This window comes from Oncorhynchus tshawytscha, unplaced genomic scaffold (assembly GCF_018296145.1).
Source record: "Oncorhynchus tshawytscha isolate Ot180627B unplaced genomic scaffold, Otsh_v2.0 Un_contig_9765_pilon_pilon, whole genome shotgun sequence".
NCBI classification, from domain to species: domain Eukaryota; kingdom Metazoa; phylum Chordata; class Actinopteri; order Salmoniformes; family Salmonidae; genus Oncorhynchus; species Oncorhynchus tshawytscha.
Window position 1 is genome coordinate 5,043 of NW_024607565.1, and position 15,791 is coordinate 20,833.

Below are 15,791 nucleotides of genomic sequence, written 5' to 3' on the forward strand. Positions count from 1 at the left end.
AATATATTAAACTGTGATAGAGGATAGAGGATCACTATGTAAATATATTAAACTGTGATAGAGGATCACTAGAGGATTCACTATGTAAATATATTAAACTGTGATAGAGGATAGAGGATCACTATGTAAATATATTAAACTGTGATAGAGGATAGAGGATCACTATGTAAATATATTAAACTGTGATAGAGGATCACTATGTAAATATATTAAACTGATAGAGGATCACTAGTAAATATATTAAAGGATAGAGGATCACTATGTAAATATATTAAACTGGGATAGAGGATCACTATGTAAATATATTAAACTGTGATAGAGGATCACTATGTAAATATATTAAACTGGGATAGAGGATCACTATGTAAATATATTAAACTGTGATAGAGGATAGAGGATCACTATGTAAATATATTAAACTGATAGAGGATCACTATGTAAATATATTAAACTGTGATAGAGGATCACTATGTAAATATATTAAACTGTGATAGAGGATCACTATGTAAATATATTAAACTGTGATAGAGGATCACTATGTAAATATATTAAACTGTGATAGAGGATCACTATGTAAATATATTAAACTGTGATAGAGGATCACTATGTAAATATATTAAACTGTGATAGAGGATCACTATGTAAATATATTAAACTGTGATAGGATCACTATGTAAATATATTAAACTGGATAGAGGATCACTATGTAAATATATTAAACTGATGATAGAGGATCACTATGTAAATATATTAAACTGTGATGATCACTATGTAAATATATTAAACTGTGATAGAGGATCACTATGTAAATATATTAAACTGTGATAGAGGATAGAGGATCACTATGTAAATATATTAAACTGTGATAGAATCACTATGTAAATATATTAAACTGATAGAGGATCACTATGTAAATATATTAAACTGTGATAGAGGATAGAGGGTCACTATGTAAATATATTAAACTGTGATAGAGGATCACTATGTAAATATATTAAACTGTGATAGAGGATCACTATGTAAATATATTAAACTGGGATAGAGGATCACTATGTAAATATATTAAACTGTGATAGAGGATCACTATGTAAATATATTAAACTGTGATAGAGGATAGAGGACCACTATGTAAATATATTAAACTGTGATAGAGGATCACTATGTAAATATATTAAACTGGGATAGAGGTATGGAAGCGCGTCACGAGCTCAAGGCATTCTGGCAGACCTCTGACTCATTCCCATCTCATTCGGCCCCACTTTACAGTAGAAGCATCAAACAAGGTTCTAGAGACTATTGACATCTAGTGGAAGCCTTAGGAAGTGCAACATGACCAATATCCCACTGTATCTTCAATAGGGAGTGAGTTGAAAAACGACCAACCTCAGATGTCCCACTTCCTGGTTGGATTCTTTCTCAGGTTTTTGCCTGCCATATGAGTTCTGTTATACTCACAGACATCATTCAAACAGTTTTAGAAACTTCAGAGTGTTTTATGTACAAATACTATGCATATATTAGCAACTGGGTCTGAGGAGCAGGCCGTTTACTCTGGGCACCTTATTCATCCAAGCTACTCAATACTGCCCCCAGCCATAAGAAGTTAATGCGTTAAAATTATCTGGTTTCAATGTTTTACTAAGTATGTCCTGTGCGCCGAATTCCTCCTCGACCATATTGGGCCTTCTATGTCGGTATACGCCGGGGAGGAGTCTGAAATAAAAATATATACAAAATAGGGTATTAAAAACAAAATATGTATTATATACAAATTTTAAAATACATTTCAGCTAGATTAATATATTAACAAAAAATATATATATATATATATATATATATATATATATAGTTAAATTACCTCAGGGCGGCAGGGTAGCCTAGTTGTTAGAGCTTTGGACTAGTAACCGAAATGTTGCAAGTTCGAATCCCTTAGCTAACAAAGTACAAGTCTGTCATTCTGCCCCTGAACAGGACAGTTAACCCACTGTTCCTAGGCCGTCATTGAAAATAAGAATTTGGTCTTAACTGACTTGCCTAGTTAAATAAACCTTGGGTTTTTTGACACATGCTGTTCTGAGGAATCCTGTATACCACCTTTTTCCTCTGGCTTTGCAGATTCTGCAGGGTTTGTATCGTTGGAGTCTGAAAAAAACAAAACATTATTTGACATTGTTTTAACACATTCTATCAAAAAATGTATAACTAATAAAAAATGTATAATGGGGTCATACCGTATCCATAGAGTGCATGTTCTTGAATCTGTGCGTTCTCAGACCCTTCTCGGGCCGGGGTGATTTGCGCGATGCACTTGTGCCAAAGTAGTGTGGAGTCTTGAAGGACTGTGACGCACAGTAAATGCTAGATTATGTAGCGATTGGCTTGAGTTTCCCGGGGGTGTGTATCTGTTTGTTAAAGCTGCGCTTCTTGGGGTGTTTGGAGTTAGGGTAAAGCCGGCCGTACAGAACGGTAGAATACTGTCTGTTTCATCTGCTCCTCCGAAGTCGTTCAGAGTCCATAATGCATCATGTTGTTGGGGGGCTGTCCGCTGTCAACACAAGATTAGCTTTTAAAATAGGGTAAACACTTTTTGTTTTAATATGATAATATTATTATTATATTATTACGCCTTTTATTTTTGGCCTTACGTCAAAAAAAGCGTGATGGTGACGGGCTGCGTAAAGAAGAACCGGTTTCGGTTTGCACCTCGGATTTCTCATCTCATGTTGGTGGATCCAAATCAATTATTCCAGGTAGATGTCGGGTATCCTGTTTTTAAAATAATATTAACATATATTTATATGAAAATTATACATTTTAACTTAAAAAAAGAACATACAATTGACATAAGTACAAACCTGAAAATATTATTGTTTAAAAACAAAAACATTGTTTTTAAACCTTAGGGATGTCTAGACATTTTCTATGCTGGTTGTTGGGATTGCCTTTTGCTTCCTACAGCCCAGGAAATAACACCTGCTGTTTGTAGAGACAACCTGTGTGCAAGTGACTCCGATAGTGCCGATATTGTCTCAAGCACATTTGAAGAGACATACGCACACACATAGACTCACACCCCCTAAAACAAAATTGTTTTGAAACACACACACGCCCGCACACACATGCACATCTTTCCTGAAAGCCTTTCTCTGAGACACACTGGGAGAGAAAAAGACAGATTCCTTTAGTTAAAAAATTTTAAAACCCTTTATTTAATTATACATATTTAGTACAGACCTTTTAAAACATGTTATATGAGTTAAAACATAAAACAGAATGTTTTATACAAAAAAAATAAGAAATTGTTATACATCCGATAAATATATATAGATTTTATTACAGTAAATTTTAAATGTTTATATTTATAACTTGCAGACTTGTTTTTGAGTTGCTGTGCGTTTTGTTGCCAACCTATTTTGCTACCTGACAACTTTATGGTTTTTACTTTTTAATTACCGTTTATATATAAAAAAACAATACTCAACTTTTTCACTCCGGACGCTTTATCTGGACACGATTCGTCAGGACCTCCAACAGCCGAAGCTAAGTAGTAACATTAACATGATGCCTTCTAATTGCAGTCGCTGTACTCGCCTTACGGCTAGGATAGCTGTGCTACAAGCCCAGCTTCAGACGCAATCGTTAGGCAAGGGTAATTTCAGTGTAGGAAAGGATGAAACAGCGTCTGTGCCACCAGTAAGTACAGATAGTAGTATAAATCCCCTGGCACAGTCCCAGCAGCCGGACAACTTTCTCACGGTTTCTGGAAGGAAATGTTGTAGGAACGCTCAACCGGTGTCGCTCATTCAGCCGACAGAAACGTTCAACCGGTTTTCCCCATTAAGCAGCGGGTCGGAGTCAGAGGCAGAGTCTTCTCTGGTCTCTACTCCTCCCGTTACGGGGTCTGAGACGCCGAAGCTTCCCACCATTAGCTCTGACAAATTGAAAACTCTAGTCATTGGCGACTCCATTACCCGCAGTATTAGACTTAAAGCGAATCATCCAGCGATCATACACTGTTTACCAGGGGGCAGGGCTACCGACGTTAAGGCTAATCTGAAGATGGTGCTGGCTAAAGCTAAAACTGGCAAGTGTAGAGAGTATAGAGATATTGTTATTCGCCTTAGCAATCTCACTAGGATAAAGACCACCTCCATTCCTGTCATTATTGAAAGAGATCATGATACCTCACATCTCAAAATAGGGCTACTTAATGTTAGATCCCTTACTTCAAAGGCTATTATAGTCAATGAACTAATCACTGATCATAATCTTGATGTGATTGGCCTGACTGAAACATGGCTTAAGCCTGATGAATTTACTGTGTTAAATGAGGCCTCACCTCCTGGCTACACTAGTGACCATATCCCTCGTGCATCCCGCAAAGGCGGAGGTGTTGCTAACATTTACGATAGCAAATTTCAATGAGCTTCTAGTCATGAAATCTATGCAGCCTACTCAATCACTTTTTATAGCTACTGTTTACAGGCCTCCTGGGCCATATACAGCGTTTCTCACTGAGTTCCCTGAATTCCTATCGGACCTTGTAGTCATAGCAGATAATATTCTAATCTTTGGTGACTTTAATATTCACATGGAAAAGTCCACAGACCCACTCCAAAAGGCTTTCGGAGCCATCATCGACTCAGTGGGTTTTGTCCAACATGTCTCTGGACCCACTCACTCTCACAGTCATACGCTGGACCTAGTTTTGTCCCATTGTCCCATGGAATAAATGTTGTGGATCTTAATGTTTTTCCTCATAATTTTCCTCATAATCCTGGACCACCATTTTATTACGTTTGCAATTGCAACAAATAATCTGCTCAGACCCCAACCAAGGAACATCAAAAGTCGTGCTATAAATTCACAGACAACACAAAGATTCCTTGATGTCCTTCCAGATTCCCTCTGTCTACCCAAGGACGCCAGAGGACAAAAATCAGTTAACCACCTAACTGAGGAACTCAATTTAACCTTGCGCAATACCCTAGATGCAGTTGCACCCCTATAAACTAAAAATATTTCTCATAAGAAACTAGCTCCCTGGTACACAGAAAATACCCGAGCTCTGAAGCAAGCTTCCAGAAAATTGGAACGGAAATGGCGCCACACCAAACTGGAAGTCTTCCGACTAGCTTGGAAAGACAGTACCGTGCAGTACCGAAGAGCCCTTACTCCTGCTCGATCATCCTATTTTTCTAACTTAATTGAGGAAAATAAGAACAATCCGAAATTCCTTTTTGATACTGTCGCAAAGCTAACTAAAAAGCAGCATTCCCCAAGAGAGGATGACTTTCACTTTAGCAGTGATAAATTCATGAACTTCTTTGAGGAAAAGATTATGATTATTAGAAAGTAAATTACGGACTCCTCTTTAAATCTGCGTATTCCTTCAAAGCTCAGTTGTCCTGAGTCTGCACAACTCTGCCAGGACCTAGGATCAAGAGAGACGCTCAAGTGTTTTAGTACTATATCTCTTGACACAATGATGAAAGTAATCATGGCCTCTACTGGACCCTATTCCAACTAAACTACTGAAAGAGCTGCTTCATGTGCTTGGCCCTCCTATGTTGAACATAATAAACGGCTCTCTATCCACCGGATGTGTACCAAACTCACTAAAAGTGGCAGTAATAAAGCCTCTCTTGAAAAAGCCAAACCTTGACCCAGAAAATATAAAAAACTATCGGCCTATATCGAATCTTCCATTCCTCTCAAAAATTTTAGAAAAGGCTGTTGGGCAGCAACTTACTGCCTTCCTGAAGACAAACAATGTATACAAAATGCTTCAGTCTGGTTTTAGACCCCATCATAGCACTGAGACGGCACTTGTGAAGCTGGTAAATGACATTTTAATGGCATCGGACCGAGGCTCTGCATCTGTTCTCGTGCTCCTAGACCTTAGTGCTGCTTTTGATACCATCGATCACCACATTCTTTTGGAGAGATTGGAAACCCAAATTGGTCTACACGGACAAGTTCTGGCCTGGTTTAGATCTTATCTGTCGGAAAGATATCAGTTTGTCTCTGTGAATGGTTTGTCCTCTGACAAATCAACTGTAAATTTCGGTGTTCCTCAAGGTTCCGTTTTAGGACCACTATTGTTTTCACTATATATTTGACCTCTTGGGGATGTTATTCGAAAACATAATGTTAACTTTCACTGCTATGCGGATGACACACAGCTGTACATTTCAATGAATCATGGTGAAGCCCCAAAATTGCCCTTGCTAGAAGCCATAAGGAAGTGTATGGCTGCAAACGTTCTACTTTTAAACTCAGACAAAAGAGAGATGCTTGTTCTAGGTCCCAAGAAACAAAGAGATCTTCTGTTGAATCTGACAATTAATCTTAATGGTTGGACAGTCGTCTCAAATAAAACTGTGAAGGACCTCGGCGTTACTCTGGACCCTGATCTCTCTTTTGAAGAACATATCAAGACCATTTCAAGGACAGCTTTTTTCCATCTACGTAACATTGCAAAAATCAGAAACTTTCTGTCCAAAAATGATGCAGAAAAATTAATCCATGCTTTTGTCACTTCTAGGTTAGACTACTGCAATGCTCTACTTTCCGGCTACCCGGATAAAGCACTAAATAAACTTCAGTCAGTGCTAAATACGGCTGCTAGAATCCTGACTAGAACCAAAAAATGTGATCATATCACTCCAGTGCTAGCCTCTCTACACTGGCTTCCTGTCAAAGCAAGGGCTGATTTCAAGGTTTTACTGCTAACCTACAAAGCATTACATGGGCTTGCTCCTACCTATCTCTCTGATTTGGTCCTGCCGTACATACCTACACATATGCTACGGTCACAAGACGCAGGCCTCCTAATTGTCCCTAGAATTTCTAAGCAAACAGCTGGACGCAGGGCTTTCTCCTATAGAGCTCCATTTTTATGGTATGGTCTGCCTACCCATGTCAGAGACGCAAACTCGGTCTCAACCTTTAAGTCTTTACTGAAGACTCATCTCTTCAGTGGTCCACCGAGAGAGAGAAAGAAAGAGAGAAGGAGAGAATTAGAGAACGCACACTTAGATTCACACAGGACACCGAATAGGACAGGAGAAGTACTCCAGATATAACAAACTGACCCTAGCCCCCCGACACATAAACTACTGCAGCATAAATACTGGAGGCTGAGACAGGAGGGGTCAGGAGACTATTCCTTTCTTACAGATAAAGGGGACGGCTGTTTAACCCAGACACCCATCCGTTTCTAATTCGCTATCTTACTGACAGGGTCTCTTCCCTGCACGATATCGCGCACCCTCCAGGTTTCGTAAGTTTTCTTTACCAGGATCGATCAAACGTCTTGCATTTAGACCCCGGGTCTGTCTGAAGGATAGAAGTGCCCAGCGATGTAATTGTTCATGATTTTGGAAAAGAAAAGTCTGTTTCATCATGTTTCATCATGAATATATGATAATTGAAAGCATAAAATAGTTCACATCCATGCAGGCTTTGGAAAATACGTATGAACTAACCGATTTTGTAGCATTTGAAATATCATGTTGTAAAATTGTCACTTTGGAGTCTGGACTATACGCCATTGAAGAGATTCTTATGGCTTTCAAATTATCTCGCCCGCATACTTCCACTCAGGGCGTGTTTGATCTGGCATAGACGTATCTTAAAAGCTCACTAAGGTAGGGGGCACTATTTTCACCTCCGGATGAAAAGCATGCCCAAAGTAAACTGCCTGCTACTCAGGCCCAGAAGCTAGGATATGCATATAAATGTAGATAGAAAACACTCCAAAGTTTGTAAAACTGTTATACTAATGTCTGTGAGTATAACAGAACTGAAATGGCATGATGATTATTTTTCCAATGAAAGCCTATCCACCATTTAAAGGGATATGGCCCAGATTCCGTTCCCTATGGCTTCCACTAGTTCCACTAGGCTTTTATTCTGAAAAATGAGGTTGAATGACCACTTTGAGTGAGTGGATAGTGGGATGTCCCAAGAGCTGTTTGCTGCACAAGACCGAGAGCGCGCCTTTCTTGTTTTTCTTTTATATTGACGACGCTATTGTCCGGTTGAAATATTATTGATTATTTAGGCTAAAAACAACCAGAGGATTGATTATAAACATTGTTTGACATGTTTCTACGAACTTTACCGGTACCATTTGGAATTTTCATCTGCCTTTTGTCACTGCCTTTGAGCCATTGGATTACTGAACAAAACGCGCCAACAAATGGAGGTATTTGGATATAAAGAGGTACTTTATCGAACAACGCGAACATTTATTAACTTCTTGGATATAGGGGGCGCTCTTTTAATTTATGGATAAAAAAGCGTGCCCGTTTTAAGCGCAATATTTTGTCACGAAAAGATGCTCGACTATGCATATAATTGGCAGCTTTGGAAAGAAAACACTCTAAGGTTTCCAAAACTGCAAAGATATTATCTGTGAGTGCCACAGAACTCATGCTACAGGCGAAACCAAGATAAAACTTCAACCAGGAAATGGGCAGAATTTTTGAAGCTCTGTTTTCCATTGTCTCCTTATATGGCTGTGAATGCGCCGGGAATGAGCCTGCCCTTCCTATCGTTTCTCCAAGGTGTCTGCAGCATTGTGACGTATTTGTAGGCATATCATTGGAAGATTGGCCATAAGAGACTACATTTACCAGGGGTCCGCCCGGTGTCCTTTGTCTAAATTGGTGCGTAATCTACAAGCTGCACGCAGTCATCCAGTGATTGAGAGGAGAGAGGAGGCTTTCAGAGAGGAGGCTTTCAACGAACGATATGTCATGTAGAGATATGTGAAAAACACCTTGAGGATCTAAACAACGTTTACCATGTTTCAGTCGGTATTATGGAGTTAATTTGGAAAAAAGTTCTGCGTTTTGAAGACTGAATTTTCAGTTTTTTTTGGTAGCCAAACGTGACGCACCAAACGGAGCAATTTCTCCTAAACAAATAATCTTTCAGGAAAAACTGAGCATTTGCTATCTAACTGAGAGTCTCCTCATTGAAAACATCTGAAGTTCTTCAAAGGTAATGATTTTATTTGAATGATTTTCTGGTTTTTGTGAAAATGTTGCCTACTAACGCTAAATGCTACGCTAGCTGCGCTAGCTGTTACACAAATGCTTGTTTTGCTATGGTTGAGAAGCATATTTTGAAAATCTGAGATGACAGTGTTGTTAACAAAAGGCTAAGCTTGAGAGCTAGCATATTAATTTAATTTCATTTGCGATTTTCATGAATAGTTAACATTGCGTTAAGGTAATGAGCTTGAGGCTGTATTCACGATCTCGGATCCGGGATGGCTCGACGCAAGAAGTTAAGAAACTGGGAGTCTTGTGAGTGCAACCATATGAAGACCATCAAAGGTAAGTGATTCATTTTATTGCTATTTCTGACTTTCGTGACTAATCTACTTGGCTGGTAAAGTATGTAAACTGTATGCACTGATGTATCTGAAAATTTTGAAAAAATATACTGTCACTCTTTTCACCACCAAATATAAGTGTGGTTTTAATATGATTTGACTCTTTGCAGGCTGTCAGGCTGTCTAGTCACAGAGGAAGGCTGTGCTTCTCTGGTCTCAGCTCTGAGGTCAAACCCCTCACACCTGAGAGAGCTGGACCTGAGCTACAATCACCCAGGAGACTCAGGAGTCAGACTGCTCTCTGCTGGACTGGAGGATCCACACTGCAGACTGGAGAAACTCAAGTATGTAGAGGGTTTATGTCAATATCAGACATGTTTGACTTATCAGGCTAGTTAAGACAAATATTATTACCACCACCTGGACAAAGTTATATGTTACTGTGTGTGTGTCCAGTGTGTGTGTGGGTCCAGTGACAATCTCTCAGTAACACACGCACAGGACATACACACATAGGACACCCACATGCACAAATTGGACACTAACACACACACACACACACACACACACACACACACACACACAGACCAACATTTGCTTGAAGTTATATGCTGTATATTCGTGTGTGTGTGTGTGTGTGTGTGTGTGTGTGTGTGAGTTCAGGTGTATCCCTCAATGACTGTCTGTTCTTCTGATTACCGCTACAGTGTGGAACATGGTGGAGAGAACACAGTGAAACCTGGGCTTAGAAAATGTGAGTGTTGACTGCTGTGAAGAATATGACTAAGAATAAGTCTTAATTCAAGTTAAGTCAAAGTCAAAGACCACCATCATAACTTACTTGGTCATATTAACTATCAGCTGTAGTTCTACTGAAGCAGAAATCAGGGACACCAAAGTTTACAAAGAGCTGCTTTGACTGTGTGTGTGTGTGTGTGTGTGTGTGTGTGTGTGTGTGTGTGTGTGTGTGTGTGTGTAATTAATGTGAATAAGTGTGTTTTATTTTACCTTACAGTATAACATATGATCATTCAACAAGTCTCAAGTTACCTTAACTTCTCCTTTTGATACCTAGAAACATCTACATTAAATTAATTAGTGAAAAGTGAGTTAACATTCTAATGTGAATGATGATGATTTCTAATATTGTGTCTGGTTTCATCCATCAGATGTCTGTGATCTCACACTGGACCCAAACACAGTAAACAGACACCTCTCTCTGTCTGAGGAGAACAGAAAGGTGACATGTAGGACAGAGGAGCAGCCGTATCCTGATCACCCAGAGAGATTTGAGGGCTGTGGACAGGTGCTGTGTAGAGAGGGTCTGACTGGGCGCTGTTACTGGGAGGTAGAGTGGAGTGGGAGAGAGGCTGGTATAGGAGTGGCATATAAAGGAATCAGCAGGAGAGGAAGGGTTAATGACTGTTGTCTTGGATGTAATGACAAGTCCTGGAGTCTGATCTGCTCTGACAACAGTTACAGAGCCTGGCACAATAATAATCTCACTACCATAGACGTCCTCTCCTCCAGGTCCCACAGAGTAGGAGTGTATCTGGACTGGCCAGCCGGCACTCTGTCCTTCTATAGAGCCTCCTCTGACACACTGACCCACCTGATCACATTCACCTCCACATTCACTGAGCCCCTCTTTCCAGCATTTAGGGTTTGGTGGGATGGCGAATCAGTGTCCCTGAAATAATAACCAGTCAGTCACACACACTGGACACACACACACACTGGACACACTGACACTGACACACACACACACACACACACACTGGACACACTGGACACACACACACACACTGGACACTGGACACACACACACACACACACTGGACACACACACACACACTGGACACACACACACACACAGTGTACACACACACACACTGGACACACACAAACACACACACACTGGACAAACTGTTCACACACACACAATGGAAACACACACACACACTGGACACACTGGACACACACACACTAGACAAACAAACACACACACACACAGTGGACACACAGGTTCTGAACAGCTTCTACACACACACACACTGGACCACACACACACAATGGACACACACTGGACACACACAAACACTGGACACACACTGGACACACACACACACACTGGACACACACAGTGGACACACACACACACACACATGCGCGTCTTCCTATAATTGTGACAATGACACTGTTACAATGTGATCATTTGTTCTGTGTTTTTTATGTTGAATAACAAATTGTACAGTTATATATATATGCTCCATAGTTGTACAAGTAAACAAGGATATATTGTACTTTTCATTTCACACACTCTGTGATTTTATGATATATTTTACTGTTTGTGTTTGTACCACAGGAGGTTGGTGGGACCTTAATTGGGGAGGACAGGCTTGTAATGGCTGGAGGGGAATAAGTGGAATGGTATCAAACACGTGGTTTCCATGTGTTCCATTTCATTCACTCTGTTCCAGACATTATTATGAGCCGTCCTCCCCTCAGCAGCCTCCTCTGGTATGTACTGTCCTATATGTGAGAGAGCTCCAACAAGGAATTACAATGTATGTATTACTTTTAATACCTGCAAATGGCAAATAAACTACTAGAACTCCTTATGAATGTCTGCAGCCGACTAGACTGTTGGCGTCTGACAAGAGGTGAAAATATTACAGGAATATTCTGCAAATGTTGATGAAGACGTCACTCAATCCCCCCAAAACAACATGCAGTCTTTCCACAAGACTCCCATGAAGTTATAGTGTGACGTTATGAGTTGACGTTAAAGTAACATTCTCAGAACATACTGCACTTGTTTTATACTGTTTTAGATGGACTGTTTATCATCTTGTTTTATACTGTTTTAGATGGATCCTCTGTTTATCATCTTGTTTTATACTGTTTTAGATGGATCCTCTGTTTATCATCTTGTTTTATACTGTTTTAGAATCCTCAATTAAACATTTAAACTCTTAAATTTAAACAATTTAAACAATAACACCGTTAAAATACCAATGTGATCATTTGTTGTACGTCTTTTATGTTGAATAACAAATAGTACAATTATATATGGACATACGCTCCACATACACTGCTGATGTCGCAGAAAGGCCACAAAGATCATCAAGGACAACACCACCCGAGCCACTGCCTGTTCACCCCGCTATCATCCAGAAGGTGAAGTCAGTACAGGTGCATCATCACCACCCGAGCCACTGCCTGTTCACCCCGCTATCACCCAGAAGGCGAAGTCAGTACAGGTGCATCATCACCACCCGAGCCACCGAGAGACTGTTCACCCCGCTATCATCCAGAAGGTGAAGTCAGTACAGGTGCATCATCACCACCCGAGCCACTGCCTGTTCACCCTGCTATCATCCAGAACTCAACTCCTGAGGTCTTTACAGGTGCATTGAGGGAAAGACTGAAAAAAATATCTCAGGCCATCAGACACTTTACAATGCCACTTAATATAATGTTTACATACCCTCATTACATTGAGTGGCTGCTGTACCGATACCATCTACTGCATCTTGCCATGCCGTTCTACCATCACCATCTCTTTAATAATGGATAATCTTGATGGTACCATCACTCATCTCAAAAATGCATCACTAGCCATCTTTTATAATGCCATCACTCATTCATATATATACTGTTTACCACAGTGCATCTTGCCTATGCCGTTCTGTACCATTACTCATCTCATATGTATATACTGTACTCGATACCATCTACTGCATCTTGTCTATGCCGTTCTGTACCATCACTCATTCATGTATGTTTATGTACATATTCTTTATCCCTTTACACTTGTGTATATAAGGTCATTGTTGTGAAATCGTTAGGTTAGATTACTCTTTGGTTATTACTGCATTGTCGGAACTAGAAGCACAAGAATTTCGCTAAACTCGCATTATCATCTGCTAACCATGTGTATGTGACAAATAAAATGTGATTTTAGTTTATTTAGTTGTACAAGTATACAAGAAGATATTGTATTTTTCATAATAAAACATAATTGAAACAAGAAAAGGCATGTTAATTGTGAAAACAATTTCATTTTTGATTTTACATTGCCTCTCCCAGTCGCAGGTTGATATTTGTCATGAATCTTGACCTGGAGGCAGAACTGCGTGATTTCCTCCAGATATTAAAAACCTGTTGATGCTAGGGGGCAGCATTTTCACTTTTGGATGAAAGGCGTGCCCAGAGTGAACTGCCTCCTACTCAGTCCCAGATGGGAATATATGCATAATATTATTACTGGTGGATAGAAAACACTCTGGAGCTTCTAAAACTGTTTGAAATATGTCTGTGAGTATAACAGAACTCATATGGCAGACAAAAACCTGAGAAGAAATCCAAACAGGAAATGAGAACTCAATTTAGAAAACAGTGCCAATGGATGTCTATCTTAGATATGGATGAGCATGACTTCCTAGGGCTTCCACAAGATGTCACCGTCTTTAGATTCTGGTTGTATGATTCTACTATAAAGGTGGGGCTCATAATAGCTCTTTGAGTGGGTGGTCTGGCAGAAAGCCTCGGTCTCGTTTACGCGCGGTCACGAGAGAGTGTCCTCCTGTTCCTATGCTTTTCTTCAGACAATGAAATTCTCCGGTAGGAACCTTATTGCTGATTAATGTTTAAAACATCCTAAATATGGATTGCATACATCATTTTACTTGTTTCTACGACCTGTAATGGAACTTTTTGAGTTTTTGTCTGGAGGAATTGCTCGTGCTTTTTGAGGATTGAATGCTGGGCTGAACAAGCTAACAACAAGTGGCTAAATTATGGACTTTTTGGAACTTTATGGAACAAATCAGTCATTTATTGTCGAACTGGGATTCCTGGGACTGCCTTCTGATGAAGATATTCAAGGGTAAGTGAATATTTATAGTGTTTTTTGTAGCTTCTGTTGACGCCAAAATGGCGGCTATTTCTTTGGGTTCTGAGCACCGATCTCAGATTATTATTTTTCCGTACAGTTTGTTTTAAATCTGACACAGCGGTTGCATAGAGGATACATTTATCTTTAATTCTGTGAATAACACTTGCATCTTTTATCAATGTTTATTGTGAGTATTTCTGCAAAATTACCGGATGTTTTGGAATCAAAACATTACTGCACGTAACGCGCCAATGTAAACTGAGATTTTATATATATATGCACATTATCGAACAAAACACACAATACATGTATAACATGATGTCCTATGAGTGTCATCTGATGGAGATAATCAAAGGTTAGTGATGTGAAAAATCGCTGTGTGTGTGTTTTTGAATTTGATGGTCATCTAACATAAAAACCCCAGAGCTAAGTTTCAGTTGGGTCAACCATAGGCTAACGACCTTATGTCGTCCACAACCCATTTGTTCCTGCCCAGTTGGAATGGTGTTCATTAACATGTTATTACTCTTGTCCTGTCCTGTCACACACTTTCTTCTTATGAACTCATATTGTCTATTAAACATACAGAGTATAAGTTTACCTAGATATTCATAATAAATCCATAATAAATTCAACAGTAAACCACCCAGATAGTTGCTAAGGACCTAGACCTGGAATCTTTTAGTAAGTGAGGCATTATGTAGATGGAACCTCTTTTAATCCCTAACAATCTTTTTGTAGGAGTTCAAAGTTTATAAAACACTAATACGGCCATTTATAAAAACCCTTGACTAAGCGTGTGACCTATTCCAAGTTTACACGCGGGGCATTTTCATAGTTTGTGTCACGCCTATGGCTTTCAACACCACTTTTTTGCTTTTAGTCCTTTTTTGGTCCACTAGGATAGGTCACCATCTTCGAGTTCACTTCTTAAACCACCCAGATAGTTGCTAAGAGGAGGGTTCCAATCACCCTGTTTCCTTACACAGACCACAGAGTCTGTGTCGTAGTAAACCACCCAGATAGTTGCTAAGAGGAGGGTTCCAATCACCCTGTTTCCTTACACAGACCACAGAGTCTGTATCGTGGTAAACCACTCAGATAGTTGCTAAGGAGGGGGGTTCCAATCACCAGGTTTCCTTACACAGACCACAGAGTCTGTGTCGTAGTAAACCACCCAGATAGTTGCTAAGAGGAGGGTTCCAATCACCCTGTTTCCTTACACAGACCACAGAGTCTGTGTCATGGTAAACCACCCAGATAGTTGCTAAGGAGGGGGGTTCCAATCACCAGGTTTCCTTACACAGACCACAGAGTCTGTGTCGTGGTAAACCACCCAGATAGTTGCTAAGGAGGGGGGTTCCAATCACCAGGTTTCCTTACACAGACCACAGAGTCTGTGTCGTGGTAAACCACCCAGATAGTTGCTAAGGAGGGGGGTTCCAATCACCCTGTTTCCTTACACAGACCACAGAGTCTGTGTCGTGGTAAACCACCCAGATAGTTGCTAAGGAGGGGGGTTCCAATCACCAGGTTTCCTTA

General features: G+C 40.0%; 1 long non-coding RNA gene across 1 annotated transcript; it reads right to left on the reverse strand.

Annotated features, from left to right (window-relative positions):
* Window positions 1-1,939: 1,939 nt before the first annotated feature.
* Window positions 1,940-3,185, reverse strand: LOC121842767. Its single transcript, XR_006081312.1, has 3 exons — window positions 2,646-3,185; window positions 2,232-2,545; window positions 1,940-2,142 (listed from the first exon to the last, which is right to left on the reverse strand). It is a non-coding gene; the product is annotated as an uncharacterized LOC121842767 (long non-coding RNA).
* Window positions 3,186-15,791: the final 12,606 nt, after the last annotated feature.